Raw genomic sequence first — 7,474 nt, forward strand, 5'->3', positions numbered from 1 at the left:
TCATGAATGGATTACTGCCACGTATTTTGTTGCCATGTTTAAGTGTTGTAGCATGTTCATCTTGTTGCATTTAGTTGGCTACTTGCTGTAAATCGCAGACCGGTGTCATATTTGAATTGCTTGCCATTTCCAAACCGTAACTCCGTTTCTGGTGATCTTTATATCGTTTTCAAGTGATTTCATCTCATCTTTCCAGTGGCACACTTGGTTTTCCAAGTTGAGGCCAGGTTCATGCATTCCTTGTCCAATCATGCATATGCATCGCATACCGCATCCCGCATATCATATCATGTTCATGTGTTGGTTGTTTACTATGTTGTGTGCTTCTTTTCCAGTGTTTGGTTCTTCGGGTTGGTTCCATTAACGTCGCATTGTGAGGACCCATTTGTCTACGTTCCGTTTATCTTCTTCATGGACTCGTTCTTCTTCCTTGCGGGATTTCTGGCAAGATGATCATACCCTCGAAATCACTTCTATCTTTGCTTGCTAGATGCCCGCTCTTTTGCTATGCCTATGCTGCGATACCTACCACTTGCTTATCATGCCACCCATATTGTTGAACCAAGCCTCTAACCCACCTTGTCCCAGCAAATCGTTGATTCGCTATGTTACCGCTTTGCTCAGCCCCTCTTATAGCGTTGTTAGTTGCAGGTGAAGATTGAAGTTTTGTTCCTTGTTGGAACAAGGAGATGTTGTTCCTAGTTGGAACATGTTTACTTGTTGGGATATCACAATATATCTTATTTAATTAATGCATCTATATACTTGGTAAAGGGTGGAAGGCTCGGCCTTATGCCTGGTGTTCTGTTCCACTCTTGCCGCCCTAGTTTCCGTCATATCGGTGTTATGTTCCCGGATTTTGCGTTCCTTACGTGGTCGGGTAATAATGGGAACCCCTTGACAGTTCGCCTTAAGTAAAGCTCTTCCAGCAATGCCCAACATTTGTTTTACCTTTTTCCACCTAGCCTTTTCTTTTCCCTTGGGAGTCGCGCTCCTGAGGGTCATCATTATTTTACCCCCCCCGGGCCAGTGCTCCTCTGAGTGTTGGTCGAACTGACCAATGTCCGGGGCTACCAGGGGCAACTCTGGGCTGGCCTACCCGACGTCTGGCTCATCTGAGTGTGCCCTGAGAAAGAGATATGTGCAGCTCCTATCGGGATTTGTCGGCACATTCGGGCGGTGTTGCTGTTTTAGTTTTACCCTGTCGAAATGTCTTATAGAACCGGGATACCGAGTCTGATCGGAATGTCTCAGGAGGAGGTCTATTCCTTCGTTGACCGTGAGAGCTTGTGATGGGCTAAGTTGGGACACCCCTGCAGGGACTTGAACTTTCAAAAGCCGTGCCCACGGTTATGGGCAGATGGGAATTTGTCAACGTCCAGTTGTAGAAAACCTGAAGTTGACCTTAATTTAAAATACATCAACCGCGTGTGTAACCGTGATGGTCTCTTTCCGTCGGAGTCCGGGAAGTGAACACGGTGTTGGAGTTATGCTTGACGTAGGTTGTTCTAGGATCACTTCTTGATCATAGTTTCTCGATCGTGCTTTGCCTTCTCTTCTCGCTCTCATTTGCGTATGTTAGCCACCATATATGCTAGTCGCTTGTTGCAACTCCACCTCATACTTTTACCTTACCCATAAGCTTAAATAGTCTTGATCGCGAGGGTGCGAGATTGCTGAGTCCCTGTGGCTCACAGATACTTCCAAAACCAGTTTGCAGGTGCCGTAGAGTCCTTGCAGATGACGCAACCAAACTCAGGAGGAGCTCGATGAAGATCTTGTCCTTTGTGTTGTTTCGTTCTAGTTGATCAGTAGTGGAGCCCAGTTGGGGTCGATCGGGGACCCTTGTCGCATTTGGGGTTCTTCTTTTATTTTGGTTCCGTAGTCGGACCTTGATTGTAACTGGTTGATGTAATGCTTTATTCATGTAATTGTGTGAAGTGGCGATTGTAAGCCAACTATGTATCTCTGTCCCTTATGTATTACATGGGTTGTGTGAAGATTACCTCACTTGCGACATTGCTTTCAATGCGGTTATGCCTCTAAGTCGTGCTTCGACACGTGGGAGATATAGCCGCATCGAGGGCGTTACATGGATGAAGCGCTGCATGTACTTGTGGAGGATCTCGCCAGGCCCCTGCTTCACACGCCGCAGGTTGTTGATGGTGAGGGCGCAGTCATGAGTACCCTGGAAGTTGGCGGTGAACTGACTACGAAGCTCATCCCACGAAGAGATTGACTCCTCGGGCAGGTTCATGAGCCAAAAGCGTGCGCCATCATTGAGGGCCATGGGAAACCAGTTCGCCATGACCTTGTCGACACTTTTCGCTGCCTCAATGCTTAGAGCGTATAGCTGGAGGAACTCCATGGGATCGGGGATGCCGGCATAGTGCGTGGGCATTTCTGGCTTAAACTTTACTAGCCAAACCACTCATATATCCAAGCGTCCTATTACAATGGACATGGCCATTCGAACAGCTTAAATTCCGTGTAGGGGTGCACCACATTACCCGATACACTCAATTACCTCTGGACAGACACACTTTTATGGGTAATGCGCCGCCTCGGGAAATCGACACGCCATAGTCCTACCTAGACTTCGCAGATAAGTCCACGCCGGTCCACATCTAAGCTTGAAGGAGTTGTTTGGCCGCTCAGCCCTAAGCAATTCGGGTCGTTGCTAGTAGGCTTGGGACCAAGCACCACCTCTGTCCTGGGTGTCACTTGCCCAATTTGCCGCAATGCTGAACTAGACGTCTGACAAAGCTTTTTGGAGAAATCATACAACACCGAGGGTCCCATAACAATTATCTTGTGCGGCGGTTAGTGCGTATATGTCAATAGCAACCTTAGGTCAAATACCCAAATCCATTAGTGTATTATTAGTAACTCATGGAGATGAACATGACTGTTGCTCTGACTTGGTAACTCGCAAACCATGACCAAGGACTAGCCCCATCGCTCTCTAGAAGTTCTCCACCTGCCTTGTCGTTCCGCCACAATATCTCTCATGCTACCCTTGGGGCCGACGCATCTATATCATTGGAATGTCAGGGTTCAGGTCCATACCATCCAGGTGAAACTGGAGGAATCACCCTCAAGAGATTTACCTTGATATACTGCACGGCAGAGTCGTCACCTAGAGTTAATACGAGGAATCACCCTTAGTAGGTCACACTAGATGTGCTGCACTACAGACTCATCATCGAGAGTGAAATACAAGGAATCACCCTTGGTAGATCACACTTGATACGGCTTGGTAGAGTCGTATAATTGTATGGGCCTTTAGGGGTGTTCTGGCTTTGTACAATGATCCATCATCTCGGACAATCCAGATGGTACATCTTGGCAACACGGACAAGGGTGTAGGTCCACTGATGGGACAGTAACATAATTAATCTAGGTATTCTAGGATAACATGTAATATATCAACAACAGGTCACATAAGCAGACTATGCATCAGAATAGGGGCTATCGGAACAATAACAGTAGTAAAACCTAATGCAAGAATAAGAGAGAATGAACGGGTGATATCTGGATGATCAAGGGTGTTTTACTTGCTAGGAAGCTCTGTAGACGAGAATGGATCCTCAATGAAGTAGACGATCATCGGATCATTGGCGGTCTCGGAGTCTACCGGAAAGGAAGTAACGGAGGGGGAAACAATAAATAATAGAGCAAACAAATGCAACACATATGCAATGGCTTGACAGGATGTGTGGGTGACATGCTATAATGTATTCCTAAGCATTTTGAAAGAAGAGGGAAAATATCCAGGAATATTTTCCCAGCTCCAGGCAATTTCTTCGGTATTGATCCAGAGGCAAATGTTCAAGTTTCAGTATGTTAGAAAGGGTGTGATGGGCATATGGATGGCATTTTCATATTCATTATATTTTTTGACCACCTTTGATATATAAATTATTTTCATAGGAGATACGGTTTATTTTCTATGAATTTCCTGAGTTTTAATGATTATTTGAAATTAATTTAATTCGAAATTTAGTTAAATACTAAATGTTGTGGGTACACAGAAGTGTACCCAGCAGAGTGTTCTGTGAGGCTTACATGTGGGGCCAACCAGCTCAGTCAGCAGCTCACCAATCAACTTATCCACTACAACAGTGGAGCGGGGCCCACCTGTCATTGGCTGTGGGCTAAAACAGTGTTTAACTTTAAACATAGTTAATTAGAGGGGACCAACCTAACCGTGAACCATTAGGTTAGTTAATTAATCAGTTTAATTAAGCCAAATTAATTATGGAGTAGGTCCCAGTATTCAGTGGGTCACAGGTGGTTGATTAGTGGCCTGGGAGCACCTGGCAGGGGCCCAGGGCGGTGGTGCACCAGCAGTGGAGCTTCGGTGACCGAAACCGCGGTGGTGAGGCTCGTGCATCGCCAGAAATAAGCTACGGGGCACCATTTTGCGTGCAGTTGGCTGTGTTCGAAAGCCGATGACAAGCCACATCGAATGGCACCAGCTAGAGCATCGGAGACGGTCCGTAACAATGGCGGCGGTGAACGGGCCACCGACTGGAGCTCGGGGTGGACGGGGTCGACATTACGTAGAATGGCAATGGCTTTGGGGCAGAGTTGGCCTCCTAGAGGCGTGCTGAGCATAATGCAGGGCTCGGACACGAGCTATGCATGCGATGGCTGCGGTGGTGATGCAAATGGCGGCGACGAGCTCATGTCACAATGGCGGAAGGGCCTAGAGGATGCGCATGAGGCTAAAGAGAGGGGGAAGACGAGCGGAGCTCACCAAGGGAGCTCAAGGGGGCTCGTGTGAGGTTAGTAGCATAGAGGTGCGACGAATCGGAATGGCGGAGGTGCGGTGACCTGAGGTGTATGAGGGCTTGATCCAGATGATATGGTAGTCTCTAGTTCGAACACGTGGTTGGGGGGAAGTAGTAGTCGCCGGCGGTGCTTCTGGGCATGAAGAGGCGACGACATGACCTCGTTGGTCACACCTACGACGGGGACATGGCGTCGGTGGCGTCTAGTGTGCGCGAGGCAACTCATCTCGGGTGAGAGGAGGAGAGCGAGGGAGAGTGTGAGTGGAGCTAGGGTTGGCCAAGAGCTGGAGGGCGACCTTTATCACCACATGAGGGAGATGGATTTCCGACGTGTGGCCATCTATGAAGAAGCGGGCGTGCAGCATCCACGGGGACTCTGATGAACAGAGAAAGGAGAAGATAGGGGGATGTTAGCCTAGGATGTGCATTGTGCACTTCCAGCCCAGTTCAATAGTAAGGCTTTTCCATTTTTGTTTTTATTTTTCAGTTTTATATATTCTCTACTGTTATTTTATTTTAGCTCCAAATGAATTTAGTTGAATTTAGTATTTTCACCATAAATACTAGGCATTGGTTTGAGCTAGCCCAGCAAGTTTCAAATATTTTTGAATAGTTTAGGTATGTTTTTAAATTGAAATGTCCCAAATAAATGTTGTTGTTCCAAATATAAATAGATTAGGAGCATTTTAAATATTCAAATAATGTAGGTTTATGCATCATAATTTCTTAGAGACTATTTGCAATATTTTGAACACTTCTGCTTTTATGTTTGAAGAAATAATAATTTGACATACAATTCGAATTTGAATTTGACTTGGTTTTAACTAAGTGACAATTAAGCATAGCAAATAGGAGGTGACATGGCATTATTAGTCAGGGATCACTTTAGCTTACTTACAAGGGTGTTACAAATCTCCTCCACTAAAAGAAATCTCAGACCGAGATTTCGGAGGTAGACGGAAATAAAGCATAGTATTCATCATGAAGACGATCCTCGCGTTCGCAAGTGGCTTCATCTTCATAATGGTTCGACCACTGAACTTTTAGGAACTTGATTGCCTTCTGACAGGTGTGGCGTTCAGCTCGATCAAGAATGCGTACCAGATGCTTTTTATAAGAGAGGTCTTTTTGCAATTCCAGCACTTCATGGTCCACTGCTGGGATAGGATCCTTGAAGTAGCGGCGAAGTTGTGATACATGGAATACATCGTGAACCTAAAGAAGGTTTGATGGCACTTCCAATCGGTAAGCCTATTTTCCGCATCTTTCAAGAATTGGGAAAGGACCAATGTAGTGAGGAGCTAGCTTGCCCTTGATCCTGAATTGGTGAGAACAATTCTTCGGTGTGACTTGAAGATAAGCCTTTTCTCCAGGTTGATAGACCATTTCTTTGTGCTGACGGTCATATTGACTCATCTGACGAGACTGAGTAGTCTTCAAATTTTCACGAATAACCCGAACTTGTTCTTCGGCATGTTGGATAATATACGGACTGAAGAGTGGTCGTTCCCTAGTTTCCGACCAATTCAGAGGAGTTCGGCGCTTTCGTCCATACAATACTTGAAAGGGTGCCATCTTCAGACTAGCTTGATAGCTATTGTTATATGAGGATTCAGCACATAGGAGAGATTCCTCCCGTTTCATGCCAAAGGAAATGACACAAGCTCAAAGAATATCTTTGAGTATTTCGTTGACACGTTCAACTTGACTCTAGGACTGGGGGTGAACGGAGGTACTAAAGGACATATGAGTTCCCATAGCTTCCTGAAAACTTCCCCAGAATCTTGAAGTGAAAAGGCTGCCATGGTCTGAACTGATTACCAACGGAATAGCATGGAGTGAGACAATTGTGAGACATATAGATCTGCCAGGTAACTAGTAGTGATGGTTTCCTTGACAAGCAAAAAGTGAGCTACCTTAGAAAATTGGTCTATGACAACAAGAATAGCATCATGACTGGTCTGCGATCTAGGAAATCCCGTGATGAAGTCCATTTCAACATCGTTCAACATTGTCCCAAATAAATGTTGCTGCTCCAATTTTAAATAGATTGGGAGAATTTTAAATATTGAAATAATGTAGGTTTATGCGTGGCAATTTCTTTGAGATTATTTTCAATATTTTGAACACTTTTGTTTTTATGTTTGAATAAATAATAATTTGACATGCAATTTGAATTTGAATTTGACATGGTTTTAACTAAGTGACAATTAAGCTTAGCAAAAAGGAGGTGACATGGGATCATTTGTCATGGATCACTTTAGCTAAATTACGAGGGTGTTACAATCTCCATCCATCTTAATGGCTAGGTTGAACTTTTCTATCGGATTCAGGGCTCCGCGGACCCAAGAAGGTTCGAACTCTGGGGAGTGTGTGAAGATATCAACTTGTCAAGTCTCAAGCTCGTCGCCTACAGCCTAGCCTCGCCGAGTGCACTCTCGAGCGGGGAAGAAGATGGACACGATAGTTTACCCAGGTTCGGACCACCTTGCGGTGTAAAACCCTACTCCTGCTTTATGGTGGATTGGCCTCACGAGGAGGCTTGAGGATGAACTAGTACAATGGATGAGCTACCTCTTGAGGGCTTGGGGAGTGAGAATCAGTCGACCTCTTCTACGATGGTGGCTAACCTATATTTATAGCAGCCCTGGTCCTCTTTCCCGAAACATAGGCGGGAA

This window comes from Triticum urartu, chromosome 4 (genome assembly GCF_003073215.2).
Source record: "Triticum urartu cultivar G1812 chromosome 4, Tu2.1, whole genome shotgun sequence".
Classification (NCBI taxonomy): Eukaryota; Viridiplantae; Streptophyta; class Magnoliopsida; order Poales; family Poaceae; genus Triticum; species Triticum urartu.